The sequence below is a fragment of the Haemorhous mexicanus genome, chromosome 6, assembly GCF_027477595.1.
Source record: "Haemorhous mexicanus isolate bHaeMex1 chromosome 6, bHaeMex1.pri, whole genome shotgun sequence".
NCBI lineage: Eukaryota > Metazoa > Chordata > Aves > Passeriformes > Fringillidae > Haemorhous > Haemorhous mexicanus.
In genome coordinates, this window is record NC_082346.1 from 45,830,356 (window position 1) to 45,846,480 (window position 16,125).

General features: G+C 39.8%; 1 protein-coding gene across 2 annotated transcripts in view; it reads right to left on the bottom strand.

Annotated features, from left to right (window-relative positions):
* STON2 (stonin 2) overlaps positions 1 to 9,285 on the bottom strand; it is a 70,389-nt gene extending 61,104 nt beyond the window's left edge. Inside the window, exon 1 of one of the 2 annotated variants that reach the window (XM_059850098.1) lies at positions 9,218 to 9,285. The gene's annotated coding sequence lies outside the window, so the exon portion shown is untranslated. Of the gene's footprint in view, positions 1 to 9,213 lie in introns of both variants that reach the window. The other variant, XM_059850099.1, reaches the window with a different exon arrangement.
* Positions 9,286 to 16,125: the final 6,840 nt, after the last annotated feature.

Below are 16,125 nucleotides of genomic sequence, written 5' to 3' on the forward strand. Positions count from 1 at the left end.
TGGAATGACCTTTTTTTCTCCAGCACAACCAGCCCACATAAAAGCATATGCCACAAACACACATCCCAGCTTTCCTGGAAGCTCACAATTCAGTGACAGTAAGAGAGGAGAGTTTGTACAGGATGCATTGGTAAGAAAGCCACAAGCATCTCCCCCAGGAATATTTGTGTCAAGGCTAATATCTGGAAGGTCAACAGCTGCTGTTTTCTCAGCACCAAAATCTATCTGCCACAGAAGCTCCTCCGTTTTCCACAGACAGAGAGAAAAGACACCTAAAATGCTCTCCTGCAGGCAACACCAGCATGTTTAGGCAGTTCAGAAGGCAATAATGTCTCTCCTCCCAAGGCCATGCCTCAGAAATACTTCATGGGTTGTGGATGCCTCATAATGAGAGACAGAGATTCAAAGTCTGATGCTGGAGATAAATTGTACAACCTCCTCCATTACTTGTACTCCTAAAGCGTGAGAAATGTAGAAAGGCACTGTAGAAGACCAGAAGTGCCACACAAAATAAGAATTTTTACTATTAGAAATAATACAGAGCAGGCAAAAACCAAGGGAGGATGTGAGACAAAATGTTTGACAGTGATGATTCACATCACCAGTCACATCAGGAAAATAAAAAAAAAAGGAAAAGAAGTTCTGCATCTCAGGACTTTCAATATAGCTCACTCTGGGAACATGATTCATTCAAAGTGCAACTGAAGCCATGTAATTGCATGGGAACTTGAAGGACAACTTCCCAAACTGCCAACCTTTCAACTCAAACTAGACTCTGAGGCAACAATCAGACAAGTGCTTCTCTTACCATATAGAGCAACAGTGCAATAACACTAGACTGGGACAAGATCACGGGAAAGAGGCAAGGTGTCAATCTGTTTGGCAGAACATTTGCATCTCTAAAATCTGACACTTCCCTCCCTGCAACACCCCCCCCCCCATATCAGTATTTTACAAACAGAAGAAAAAAACACTAATTTAAGATTTTTCATCCCAAATACTAAAATAGTTCAGGTTTTACTTTGTTCAGCAAAATTCTGTTGGCAATCATAGTAGACGACAGGAAATGTAAATGCAGTAAGGGAGGAGAGGTTGCTAACAGCCCCTTAGGAGAGGGTGGGTTCAGGGTCCTTACTGCTCTTCCTTTTCTCAAGGCCTCCACAGGTCAGAAGTCCAAAGCAGCACCCAGATCCCAGATTCTGTCACAGATTATTCTCTGCTTCAAGATGGTGATTTTGGAGTGGTCACAACTATTGCACAACACAATACTATAAAACTGATGCTCCAATCCACAGAATGTGGAGGGAACTGTGTTCAAGAATTGATTTGTTCTTTCAAACCTCAAAAAGTGAGTCATACAAGAAATATGTGTTTCAAAAGAAAATTCCCACTGAGTGACCTGGTTTGCACATCTGATATTGATGCTTTCATATATTCTCATTTAAATTCTGCACAGACAAGCTAGCCAGATGTATTCCATTTACCAAACATTCCAAAAGCTCCTGTACTTTATTTGCTGTTGTGATGATTATAAAAGTGTTTTTAAAGTTATTTCACTAACACAAAAAACACAATGCTCTACAGTTAATCACTGTAGAACCAACTGTGCCATCACAGCCTGACATCACTGAAGACAGCCATCAAGAAGTGAACACAGATCATAAAATACTATCTACTTGTCCTTCTGTACTGGGACTAATGACAAAAGAAAGAGGGAAGGGAGTAAGCTATCAAAAGTGTACTGGAATATCATGCTGGATGATAAACTCTCTTTCAGAAAACATACAACCTGGCTTGTATGAAACACCATTCTGTTGTGACAGACATTAACTTTCTAGCACTGCTTATATGCATTGCAACAAATTACTGCATTTCAAGTACTCAATTTACAACTCAAAAACTGATCCTGCTTCCATCAGTAAGGATGGTAATTCCATTGTGCAGTGCTTCATCTGCACAAAAGAAATTGGGGCTTTATTTTCTGATTACAAATAAGTTAAATGCTAGAAGATGGGTAAAAACACCTTCAGTGAAGATGTTTTATTCGCCAATTATTCGCCATCAATCAGTATCAGTTAAACTCTCATTTTGACTAAGACAGCTGGGGGAAGAGGAAAAAAAGAAACCCCAAACAAAAAAAAAATCTCCAAGAAAGAAAAAGTCAAGCCCTCAAACACTAGCCACATTCAAGACAAGGAAGGAACTGAATTCTGTAGAGAGATGCTTCACTGGAGGCTGTATGCCTACAGAGAGGATGGGCATTGATCTGTCTGAGCTGTGAGTATGCAGGGAATGGAAGAACAGATTCAGAGTGAGAGAAAAACACAGAATCCAACTGTGAAAGCATCAGGAAGACAAGGACTATTGAGGAAGTGGTGCAGCCCTGAATGAAAGCAAAGAAGTTTTCTTGTGCTGAATGTTGGCTCAAAAGGGTGATTAGGAACACTGAGCGAGAAAGTCATCTTCTGTTCAAGCCTTCTCTGTATATCCATGTAGCTAACAACTATTTACATAGAAATAATTTATCTATAATTGTATTTCTATTGGACATGTTTTATAACTTCTAATCTGTATCAGCAGCACCCTTCCAATGAAGAGTTTAAAAGGGGATTTTTGTTATAAAGGAGATCCTTCCTGACTGTTATAGATAAAGGCAACATTAAAATGTGAAGTTGTCTCCCAGTTTAAGGAAACCCCACTTGATTATTTAAAGCCAGACGAAAACCAATATTCTGTAGGAGATAGAACAGGGAACAAGCTTGCCCTAGCAGAAAATTCTTTTGATGATCCAACCAGTCTTTCCTCATTCCCAGTGTATGAAGAGTCAAATGCAACTTAATGTGATGCCAGGACACGGCAGTCCTTCGGGGCAACCCACAAACATCATGTTGGTTGTCACTCTCTATTTCAGACAGCCTAAATATAGGCCCATTAGACATGATGGTTCTATTCCTTTAGCATGGCTACTCCTGTTTCAAGAGAATGAATAAACAGCCCAAGGAAAAAAAGAAGCTTGTGCAAAGATTGAATTTAAAGGTACCCAGTATTTTATATAATATTACAAAAAATATATCTGAAGTAGTAACAAAGTTCCTGACAAGTCAAGTTCATACACAGTACAAAAAGAGTTTGTTTGCAATGGTGTGGCTAATGCATTTGTGCCTAATTGTATTTGTTTAGTTGTCAAAACATAAGAATGCACAGTGTATATCATGTGAGTATGATGCAGAACAGAGGGTATGAGAAAATCCTTCACTTTTTGTTGTTTGGTTTTGGTTTTATTGAGGTTTTGGGCTGTTTTGTTTTTACTAACACACACTAATAAGTGGTACTCTAGGGTAGCACCCTGATGATAGTGCCTGTGAGACAGCAGGCAACCTTGTGCATTCCAAAAGAGAAATCCAAGACACGGAGCCATCAATCTAGGTGAGATCTTTTAAATGATGCAGAGGTACATGGGGTGAGTGATGCAGGCCCCTCTTGCATAAGGAGGCAGCAAGGCACTTGTATTTTATTACACTCAGTATTTTGCTGAGGAAGCTGCAACAGGGAGACAATGCAAGTCTGATACCAACTGCAGGAAGGAGGACTGGTTGCACCTCATGCTAGAAGACATCAAATAATTAATACCAATGTTATTGCATGGCTTCCATGACATCATCTTTTAATTGTCAGCTCCAAGCACATTCACATCAATAGCCTGGACTGGATACAGGGAGAATCTGCAAACTTTTCTGGGAAAAAAAGAGTTGAATGCTGGTGTCAAGCTCTGAGCCTGCATGTAGTGTGGTAAACTAATACAGCTGTCTCCATTCAGAGAGACAGGACAATTCAATTGCAGAGGTCAGAGATGTGTTATTTAGGAGAGGAAAGCCCAGATCTGCCAAGTCTACTCTACCTCAGTTTTATCCCCTTCAGTGACACTTGATATTCTGGCTGTGAATGCCCACAAAGTAATCCATGCATCTATCAACTGAGATCTCATTTCTCATGCTAAACTCATGTACTGGATAATTTAGGTTAAATTTGGGAGCATGCACCTGATGTTTCCACCATGTATAATTTTTATATGTAGAATATAAGCTTTAGCCAGGTAAATACTTGAACTGGGGTCAACTCGAAACAACCTAGCAAGGATCAGAGGGAAAGGAGCATTTCTGTTGGCAAGTTTCTGTCATTAGGAGCAGCTGGCAACTAAACAGTAACTAATCATTAAACTTCATAGGCCAAATTCTTCCTTACAGCTATTCAATTGAAACTGCTCTGTTAGAAAATAAACAGGCCTTGTGCTGTGGAGCTTGACCAGCTCTAATTTCAGCTTTGCAGCTAGTAATACTTTTCTCTTCAAAAATGCTTAGTAGATGTTTTTTCATGCATTTCCATCACCCACATAACCACAAAACCACCATGAAGTTCTGCAAAATAGTACCTTCTGTTCACCAGAGGCCCCTGATTCAGATAGCAAAATTATTGTATCGTATAGCCACCCCCTTTTTCAAAAGTAAATTGAAGATAGTTCTTTCATTTCATTTCACAGCTGGCAAACCCAAGAGCCCACAGAGAGAACTGGTTTCTATAAATATTCGTGTCTATAAATGCCAACTAAAACTTGGCCTAAAAGTGCATAATGAATTAAGAAACAGCTCAGCAAAAAGACATCCTTTCTCTCTAGCTCACTGGGCAGGTCTGCTGGCCCTCGGACCAGGAGCTCCACTTTGAATCACAGCTCTGGAGCACACTGTCTGCTCTTTGAACATCAGCATAGTCTTTAACTACTAGAGCACCTCTGCAGGATCCTGAAGCACACTGGTCAGTTCTGCCCTCTGTTTCAAGCTGAAGGAGTTGTGTTGAGACGTTTAGTTCAGTTACTTTAATAAAGCAAGATGAATCACACCTCCTTTAACTCCAGACACCCAGTCAGACATCTGAGATAGTCACCTGATGCTCTGCTTATAGTCAGTAGAAGGAGCACAAACATCTCCAGAGGGTCCTTTGCCTGATCTATTCTCAAATGAGGTGAATCCTCCTCCAAGAAGAGTATGGTAACTAACTTAGACTTGCATGTCTTTTTCACCATTAAAGGTGTAAACTTCAAGGAAGTCTTACACACATTTCTAGACATTTCATTGCAGGTGACTGACAAATCTTAATATATCACTGCTGAAAATATTCTCAGTATTATGGGAAATACTTCCTGTCAAAAAAGCACCTACTGAAGAATTTTCAGGATTGATGAGAGCAAAAGCTCTATAATTTTATGGTTTCCCTTCAGAAACTGTAGCTCTATAGAACTGATGTGTAGGAAGGCTATACATTCCAGTAAACTACTTCTTTTAAGATTACTTCCTATTTAAAAAGCTCTGTTTGTTTTTTCCTATGATTATCTGAGGGACACATTGTTCCAGCACTGATGTCTGCTATTAACTCTTTCAGCACTGTTATACGATGTTCATTCTTTTTCTTGGTTTTTTTTTTTTTGTCAATATATAATAATGATTATGCTAAACTTAAAAATGAGTTGTAAAGTTGGTCAAGAGACTACATTCTAAGTTTACACTGGTAAACTGTATAAACTCTTACCAGTAGGAACTGAGTGGTAGTGTGAAATACTTAGCATTAAGGGCACAACTTTCACACTACCTTTTTTGTGGTTTTTACATACAATTATCTCCAAAATGATCCTGTAGACTGAATTTGCATTAGCACCTGGAGTACATTAAATGAGTTCCTCCTTCTACTCAGTTTTATCCCAAACAGAAACAGTTTATGTGCATCTTTTTTTAGATGCAGAAATGCAGATGATCAGGACATTCATTTTAAAAGTGCATTCCTGCTCTAAATAACGTGCTCATGTATTCTCATCTATAGTTTTTCAGAAAAGAAGAGAAATCTGGAACATTGCTGTGTGTTTCCTGGTATTGTCACAGGACTGTGTCTTAAATTTTTTCAATCACAATTTCTGAAATTTTACTCCCTTTTCAGTTTTGAAAAAAATAGGATGTTCCACATCATTCACCCTATTTGAACATTTAGAAGACAGTGAAAATTGATGGCAGAAGTCAACAGGGGGTACATAATCTCTTCCTGGGAAGCAGTCTTACCCACACAGACACCTGTAGATGGATTTCTGGCCCTGTTTAAGGTTCTGGTAAACCTTTCACCACCTACAAGGAGCAAAGATTTAATCCCTGAAGTTTCCAGATGTACAAGCTGAGTTGTAAGGCTTCTAATTTTCTAGGACTCAAATTCTTGTGGTCATAATTACAGCTATAGTCTTGAGAACAACACATGCTCATCCCCAACACATACATGACAGGCATTCCTTCCTTGAGGTTAACCACTTGTGAAGTTATTACATCCATTAGCAGAATTCACAATCCTGTAAGAAAACATCTGTCATGATGGACTCCAAAGAAATGTACTAAGACATCTGAGGACAAAATAATTTGGTTTTGCAGTTGAATTTTTTTTTTTTTAATGCAACCAATAGTTCAGATAAACTGGCCAAGAATTGCCTTTTGAAGGTTGTCCTTTCCTAGCTGACCTGTGGAGTGAGTTTAAGTGATTGTCTTAGATAAACAAAACTTTTAGATGGCAAAGATTATGTTAAAAGACTGCCACCACCACATGAATCCTTATAGTTCTATAGCTTAGTTCCTGATACCTTTTTGGTTTTCCAGCTTCCAAAGAGGAAGCTGATGGTGTTGCAAAGACAGCCTTTAACAGGGCTTCAGCAATTCAAAATTGATTCTGTTAGCTTACTGCACAAAGCCTCAGTGCAGTACCTGGTTAAAAGCTGCATGAAGAAAGGGTACTTCCAGGAGCCAAGTGTCAGAGCAGGAGAGTCCACAAGCCATGACCTTACAGCTGATGCCACCTTGGAAACTGCCTCACTGACTGGAAAAGTCACTGCTTCAGGGGCAACAGAAGCCTTGCAGAGCAAAACATCTTGAAAGGTTTGTAACACACTTAGATACCACTTCTCATCTTCACTTGCTGATGCCAGACTTGAGATAGCTGAAAATTACAGACTCTATAAACATGGTGTATTTAGCCCACTCACAATATGGTTTTAACCCACACACAGTCTGGGTTTCCCAACCAGGGAACTGTACCAGCTGCTAGTTCTTCACAAGATAGGTGGCAAGGCAGCACAAACAAGGACTCGACACAGGGAGCTGGCCACTACTGAGATGTAGCTGTTACCTTTTTACCTTGCATCCCTTGGACTGTAATCTAAATCAACCACACAGAGTATTAAGTGTGCCACTGATGTAGTGAGGGATACAAGGAACTCAAGGAAAGCTCTGCAGTTAAAGACCAAGGGATGCTGCTCTACTCTTAATGATAATGGAGGACACAAATTATAAGAGCATACAACTAGTCAGAACTGAGATACACTGCATCATGTGAGAGAAAAAAATATCTGACCCTTTTGTCTCACTGGAAAGTTTAATGGTCTTGATGACATTGATATTTTAAAAATAATTTAAAAGCCAAAACTATAAAAAAACAGAGATCACTAAAGTTTGCCAGCTGTATTCCTACATATAAGGAAACCTGTATGTTAGATCTGCTAGGAGTTACTGCTATTCACTTTGTACTTTAAAGCATCACAGGAATATGATGAAAATCCTTAAATAAACAGAAAAGGTCAAAGATTTACCTGAAAAAAAAGCATGACATAAGTAATTCATAGTGAACACTGCTTTAAATGATAATAAATCAAATCTGAAAATTCTTGGAGAAGAGACAACCTTGCCATTAAGAAATTAAGTATTTAGGAAAGTCCAATGTGTTGCATAATCCCACATAATACATCTCATAGAGATGTGGGAAAATGCTCTTTAAGCTTTTTGGTGATAACACAAACTTTATTAAAATAAACCTGCTTATCTGGACAATATTTAGGCAAAGTCCAGATCTCACTTGTCTGTGTAATGCAAGGTATGTTTCCATCCCCTTGGCAGAGAAAAGAAAAAACAAAAACAGAGTCACATGCCAGAATTAGCAAACACAATCATTTTCCAAGCAACCTGTAGTTTGAAATTTACGTGCCCAGACTAGTAATTTGCAAAATACACATTTCGCAGGAGACAAGAATGATTCATATCTGATTCACAAGTAAAGAAATGTCAATGTTTGCCAAATTTTTGCCTTGACAATACTAAAAGTGCCCTCAAACCAATACTGCAATAATATCCTAAGGGTATTTCCCAGCAAAAGGCACAACTAAAGTATGAGAAGACATGAGCTGCAAAGTGTCACCTGATCTAGTCAAGCAGTAGAGCATTTTTAAAACTTTTGTGTCTCTGGAAACCTGCAGTCCCAAACAGATTAAGCCATGGGAAAGAAAAAATCAGAAAGGTTGAGGCTAATTACAACAAATGAATCCACAAAACAATTTACAAAAATCAACAGAGAAAAGTGGAGATGCGGCACAGAATTAATACTTAAGAACTAAACAAATGGGCAGAGAGAAGGCTGTCTGATCGCATATCAACACAAAAATCCACTTTGCATGGAAATACGTAATTTGAGCATTTCAAGCCTATAATTTACATAGCGCATTCAAACGCGGCAACAGAAAGATGAGCGAGAGATTTCTGTTTGCCTTGCAATATCTGAACCGCAGAAAAGCTTTTCAAAAACAGCACAATTCAGCGGACCCAAGCAAGAAAAATATCCAAGCCATGAGTAATTACACAGAGCAGCTGAGGGGTAGGTGGGTACGAGCAGCTTCCCCGCGCTGCTGCTAATGAGCGTTAACCCTTCCGCAGCCGAAGAGCACCGAGCCGCTCGCAGGCGCACAGCCGCATATCCCCAGGGCTGCCGGGCTGCCCGGCCCCAGCACCCTTGGCGGAGAGCGGCCCTGAGGGAGCCCGGCTCCGAGGGACACGGGTCCGCGCTCGGTACTGAGGGTCGCGGCCGGGAGCGGTGCCGCGACCCCGGCCGGGGAAGGGCCAGAGCGCGGAGGGGAACCTCGAGAGGCCCCGCTCCGCAGGCACCGAGGGGCAGACGGCGGCCCCAGCTCCGCCGGCAGGGCCACCTGCCTTCGCTTTAGGGCTCCTCGGCTGCAGTTTCTGAAGTGCTCCGCCCGCGCCAGCGCTGCCTGCCAGCCCCGAGCCGCGGCCCCGCTTCCCCGAGGCTCCGAAGGCAGAGCACAGGGCGCCCCCTCCTCCCCGCGGGCCGCGGCGGCCCGGCCCCGCGCACCTACCGCCGGCCGCGCTGCTCTGCGGGCGCTGCGGCGTGCTCCCGGCGCGATCGCCCCCGGCCCGGCCCAGCCCGGCCCGGCCCGCCCGCGCCGCCGCCATTGGGCGCTCCCCGGCGGCGGCGGCGCCGCATTGGCCGGGCCGGACCCGCCCCGCCCCGCCCGGAGCCGGCCCCAGCCCCGGCCCCGCTGCCCGCCCCCCCCGCAGCGCCCGCACCGCGCACAGGTGGCGGCGGAGCGGCCACCTCGTCCCGCGCGCCCGGCCTGGATCCCTTCCAAGTTTCTTAGGGCCCGCTTCTAAGTAGGATTCAAAGGTAACGGACTTCGCCGTCTCTGCTCAGCCACGGGCAAAAATAAATAGCAATGTGCAAATAAAAATCGATAATGCAAACAAAATATCCTTCTCCTCGGGGTTATTCAACCGGCATGCTTAAATACAAGGCTATTTATTTGTAACACACTTTTAACACCAGCTAACAGGCACTTCACTTCTTTTGTTGGACCCTGATGAATTTCGCAGATTACGGATTAGGCAGGTATAAGAAAGTTAATACAATGTCTATTAACCAAATTGTGTTTAAGCTGTTAAACTGTAAGAGTATTACAAACCTAATACTATAAATTGTATGGCAATATTAATCTTATTTCTGCTTTTAAATAGTTTAGGGAGCAATTTGCATATGGAAATGTCTTTATGGAGAAATTAACTTCTAACCCCAGTACCATTCCGAAACCCCAGCTGAAAGGAAGCTTATGCAAAACGAACATGTGCATCATTAGCCCAAACGTGAGCGCAGATGTGTACATTTACAGCCATTAGCAGATTCACTGAATGACTGGAGAGCTGAGGGAGTAGCAAGTCACCAAAGAACTTCCTAGAGAATTGAGCCTTGCAAGCTGAAAAATGTTATTGACCATTTGCAATAAACACGTAAACAGCCTTAATTAGGGATGGGGAATGACTGTAAAAAGAAAAAAAAAAAAAGAAAATCGCAGTTTTATTCTTCTCTGGGTGAACTAAGAGTTTTAAAAAGTGCAAAACCACTGGGAAAATCTCAAATGCAAAGTGCAAGATAACCATGTAATTACAACTGATGTTACACCCAGCAGCTTAGCATGTCTGGTTCACCTGATTGTTTCGAAGGGGCTTTGAAAGGGGGTCCTGGTGCAGAGCACTGTGGGGACACACGTTACAGCGAACGCTCGAACCGAAGCCCAAAGCCCCCGTGGTACAAGCGGGGGACACGGTGTGTCCCAAAGCACCGACACGAGTGCCAGCTAGAGGCGGCTGGGAGAAAAGAACACACAACTCGCACATTCCCAAACGGGACTTGCTGATTCTGTTTTATGCAGCAGTAGAAGATGTTGATTGTCCAGACAAAGCCAGTTACCTGGAAGATGTTTAGTTGAATAATCTGCCCAAATGGGTTTAGGCTGGCTGTCAGACTGATTTACATGTGTACAGGGTAAATTCAACAAGGACATGGATAGTTCTACTCAGGTACAACTGGTGTCTTTGTTTCTTCTCAGGATTGTACAGATTAGTTTTCCAATTGTTTCCCTTTATCTTCCCCATCTTTAATAAATCCAGGATCCAGAATTACATTATCGACCTCTGGTGTACTATGAAAATCCTGGCTAGAAAGAGACTTGAAGGACATCAGTTCTTCCCTGGTTTTGGTCAAGTTCTGAACTCCAATTCTTCTTTTGCTTTTTCCTCTTCTTTGTTTTCTGAATAAAAATAAAAGCTATTACAGAGTAACTTTTCACAACAGTATTTGAACTTAGAGTCACAAAGGCTTGTGGCAGCTACAAATGCTGTCACAAACAGTCCAACAGTTGCAGTGGTTGCTGTATCTCTCATTGCTAAAGCACAAAGCATGAAATGTCATCAGTCAGCACTTGATTCTCTTACACTATTTATTCCATCCAAATTAGGACATCTTTACCACAACATCACACAACTCTGTTTAGTACTATTATTCTGTTTGGACTCGCAAGAAAGTTTTGCTTTATATGTCTAAAGTTCTTTTACTAGTAAGATCTGGAATGGAAGGAGTAGCAGGTAACATATCTGATATGAGTTCCTATATTTTCTTGAGCCTTCTCAGAATGAAAACCACAGAAAACACTTTTGGTCAGCCCTGCAGTGGTCAGGCAGTTGAACTTAAAGGTCATTACAGGTCCTTTTATTCGTTTTTATTTTACTGAAGTATTCTATTACATCAGAGCATCAAACCCAAAGTTATTCTATTGAAATAAGTATATTCAAATTCTGGTTGAACATTGCTGCTCCTACAATTGAAAGAGAAGTTAGAATATACTTGAGCATTTATCCCCACCAAAGTAAAGACATTGGGGAAAGAAAAGAAATTAAAAAACAAAATTAAACCTACTCTAGAGAGTCTGATTTGCCTACTTCAAATAGTTTGGGTTTGCAGAACAAAGATTATATTCTTCCATTTTCTAGAATATGACAATATTAATCATATTAACCATAAAAATACAGCATTCTAGTCTGATATTTTGACCGATGTTCAAGATGTATTTATGATATGACTCTACAGGGTTAGAGCATGTGAAATCATAACTATAAACACATATACTGAGTAACTAAAGGCTAGAATGATCCCAATTCTAATTTATTTTGAATATACACATCACCTGACTTCTTGTTCTTTCAACTTGACAGCTAACTTGGGTTTTTAATGTTAATATTTCATTATAAAGATATTAATAATTCATTATATCCCAGAAAATGATGCTATTTTATTTCAATACAAAACCATGATTCTCATCCAAGCTTTACTGCAAATTTAATTAAATTTGTCAGTTAACAGAATTCAATATATTTAATCATATTAAAGGAGGCAGTGTGACTTAACCCTTAGTGGTGTGCCAACAGAGGCTCCATTCAGAAGCGTACAGAAGCACTTTGAGATTTTCTTTACCTATCTGGACCTGCTTTCACAATTAAGTCTGTACTTCATATTTCCTTATACTGTATCACAAAGTAGTCTCACAGGAGTGATACTTCTCAGCCAGTGAGCTGATATTGACACACAGAGCAGCAAAAGAAAAGAAATGTGTGGGGCCAAAAGATTGTTTGCTCAGCTCCCTTACCTCAGACCACGTGCACACACCTGCAGGGTCTTTGCTCCAGCTGCCACAGCCCAGCCTGGAAGTTCAGATCCTTCAGGAGAGATCTGTTTAACTGCACATCTCAGTAATGGCAAGATTACTTTAGAACAAATATTGTTGGGACAAATGCACTGTTTCCAGCACGGCAGGCCATCACCTTCACCTCCCCTTCACAGACTATATTTTCTCCATAGAGGGGCATTTCTCAATGACCAGACACCCTTGTTTAGCCATCTACCAGCAAATCAAATTACTACTACCTGCAGAGCTTGTTCTGCCTGCAATCTGAGCAACTGAAGAGTTTCTAGAATAGCAGTAACAGGAGTGTAATGGCTAGTGGAGAAATCTGGAAGTATCAAATGCTTAATATAAGCATAGAGAGAGCTAAAGGCTCATCAAACATACTCTTTTGATGTAATTTGAAAGCTCTGTTTGCTGTAGCTGCAAGAAAGTCTTCATGATTTGGCATTTAGAAATCCCAAGGAGACAGTGGAAATTAATATTTTATTTGCTGTGTTTAAATAAGGAATAGCATTTTAAAATGACAGAGAATATTGTTTGTTCTAGCACCTTTCACAGTGCCAAATGGAATTAATAAGACACTAAATCTGAAATCTTAAAGGAGATTTATTTTTAGTTTACTTTTCTATTAGTTTTTAGTAGTATTTACCATAGAGTTTTTCAGTTTTCAGCCAAAGGATTATTTGCAAACTGTTTACTCTAAACATGAGAGCTGTGTTTTATGATGCTGAATTAGTATCTCCAGAAACATTTAGAAGTATTTTGTATCAAGCTACCTTTTGGAACTGAACTAAGAATGACAAATGTAGTGAAGAGTGAACTCTTTGGCACTTGTAAGCACAAACATAATAATTAGGCCAATTTTTTGCAATTACACGTGCAAAAAACCTGAAGTATTTTTTGTGTCTCTATGGAGCTATTCACTGAATATGCAAGATAGAGTAGGCAAACAGTTAATATACAATGTTCAGTTTGTTAGTTAAGAGAGTACATCAATGAAGAAATCCTTCTTTCTTGCCCTGTTTTGAGAAGTTCCTACCTACTTGCACCCCTTTGCCTTCCAAAAAATCAGACTCCTAGTAGGGAACTCATTAAGTTAGTTTAGCAAAGAGGCAGGAAAAGCCAACACAGCTGCATGCAGTGAGATCACCACATTTATCTCACTGGGTCTGAATTCTCTTACTAGAGTCACCTCCCTTCTGTGCAATGTTTCCCAGATTTCAACAACCAAGTCAAACACAGAATTATTTGTAAAAAAGATGAAATCTTTAGTTATCCATTTACAGCTGAACATTAACATAACCCTAGATTCCACCAGAAAATGTATACATATTTTGGTGTGGCCGTTCTTCCTAATGCACTGTCCAGTCCTATAATTAATGGGGTGAAAACAAGAGATGAAACTAAATACAGCCTGAAGAGAATTAACTCAAGTCCTCCTGATCTCACTGCCCCAGTAATGAAGATAACAAAATCACTTTGGAAAACTCACCAACATGTAGATTGTCAGGCTTTCAGCCTTTGAATTCCAAGCTGAATTACTGTTCAAGAAGTACCTTTTTTTACAATGCAAATTTATAACCCTTAAACTGGAACATTCCACATATTTCTTCAGTAATTTTAACATCAGCTATAATAATGACTTTAAAGTCTAGGAAGTGTGTTTGACTTTTTCGCATATCCCTTTTTAATATCAGCAATGCAAGTTGACTTTTCCTTTAAAATTGCTCTTGACTAGATCTGGGAAATTTTCCAAATAGTAGTAGTGATAACAATAATAATAAATTATTTAGAGGCACCTAAAATGCCATTAATTAATTTCAGTGTATAGCAAAGTCTGGAGCCTAACAAACATTAAAGTAAGATTGGTCAGAAACAACATATTTTTAATTAGTTTTCAAGCTATTTGAATAGCACAAATATTGCACCTGACGATCTCAGTGAAAAATTATTTTTAAAAACTTCTTCATCCCCTGTTGCTAAGCATTTTCACTTATTTTAGTGGGAAAGATTTTGTACTCTAAGAAAATTTGGATTTAACTTTGCAAAAGAGACCACTCTCCTGGAAGCTATGCACATAATATTCCAAACAATGCTGAAAGACAATTTGGCACGTTTTAGAATGATTTACATACTAAAAGTGTTGGGAAGGTAAGGAATTATCTTCATGGGAAGGTAATTATTTACCAGGTCTTACCAAAGCTAGTGATTTTTAATTTTGAACTTTTGTTCCACAAATTAGAGAAATAAGAGTAATGAATTATTTAATTTTGTGAAGTTTCCAAAGCTCCTGCAACCAAGGACTTCTTCCATCTCTGTGTATATACACACACACATGTTCTCCCAAGATATGACAGTGACTCAAAGTGTGGAAGGTACTCCATTCCCAATCTTTCTGAGACCTCAAGTATTTAACAAGTCCAAGTTGCCATTATTGTCTAACACCCCCTTGTGGCTACAAACACACACCCCAGCTACAACATTTTTTCCCCCAGTAGTTAATTAGAAGCAATAAAAATGTTGGTATGAATCCTGTACAGAAATGGAGCCACATAACAGATGGGAACTGGAACAACTAATTTTCTACATAACAGCCTCTGTTTAGGAGGAAGAATGAAGAAAACCAAGCATATAAAAATAAGGAAATACAGAAAGTGATTGACAGCAGAATTAAAGAGCTATAATTTCAGTATTTTGCAACACAAAAAAACCTGGTATTCTTCAAAGCTATTTTCAAAGATCTGGAATTGTAACACGTTATATGGAAAGCTCAAAAAGTTGGATATCAAAGAAATAAAAATGTGAGCAACTCATCTCTGTGGAAACTAAATGACATCTCTCTTACTACCTGAAGTGCAACTACAATGGTACTTCATCTTCACTTACTTTTTTTTCTGAAAATAAAATTTAAGACTACATGATACAGTTTTCATTATCTGGATAAATGGTACACTGTCCTCCCTCATTCTTGGCTTTAGAAGAAATTGATTTCAGTTGTCTGAAGATTTTTGACAGTAAGTAGGCTAGAGTGACTTTTTTCCTCAATTATTCTTTATAAAAAAAGGGAAACAAAGTCATGATTCCATTAACATTGTGATAGTTTAGAGAAGAACCTTTTGTCACTATACCAAATAACATATTCAAATCAAATAGGTCTTGTAGGTTTAGAAATGATACTCTCTAATAATAATTTGATTGATTTTAGTCTCAAGACTAAAATATATTAAATACAGCAATATAAAAACCAAAACCAAACCAAATATACTTGTTTTCAATGAACGTTATCCTGGAGCTTTTAAAGACAAACAAGCTACAGAAATCCCCCACACCACATCATATATTTACCTGGTACTCAGTTCCCTCCACATTGACTACAGGCTACAAATAAAATAAAGTATCTACTTGACCCCACCTCACCTGAGTATGTCAGCAATCACATCTCAAACAATGGACTTTTTTTGGAAGGTGAGGGATGACCTCACTAAGCTTGAGCTTTGTTATTTGAACTCAAGCTGGTTTTAATACCTGCAGTTCTGCTTTTACCTGCAACAAGTGCTGTTGGCAGGAGCAGACAACATGCAAAGCCTCCAAATACTTCAGAAAACTATGTGATTTGGGCTGATGCTCAGGATCACTTACCTATTGATACCTTTCCTAGGCATTGCTGCTCCCCCACTGTCCTCACTTTCCTTCTACCCAATGAACAAGCACACTGGAAAGCCCATCAACTTAATGAATTTAACAAGGGAGGA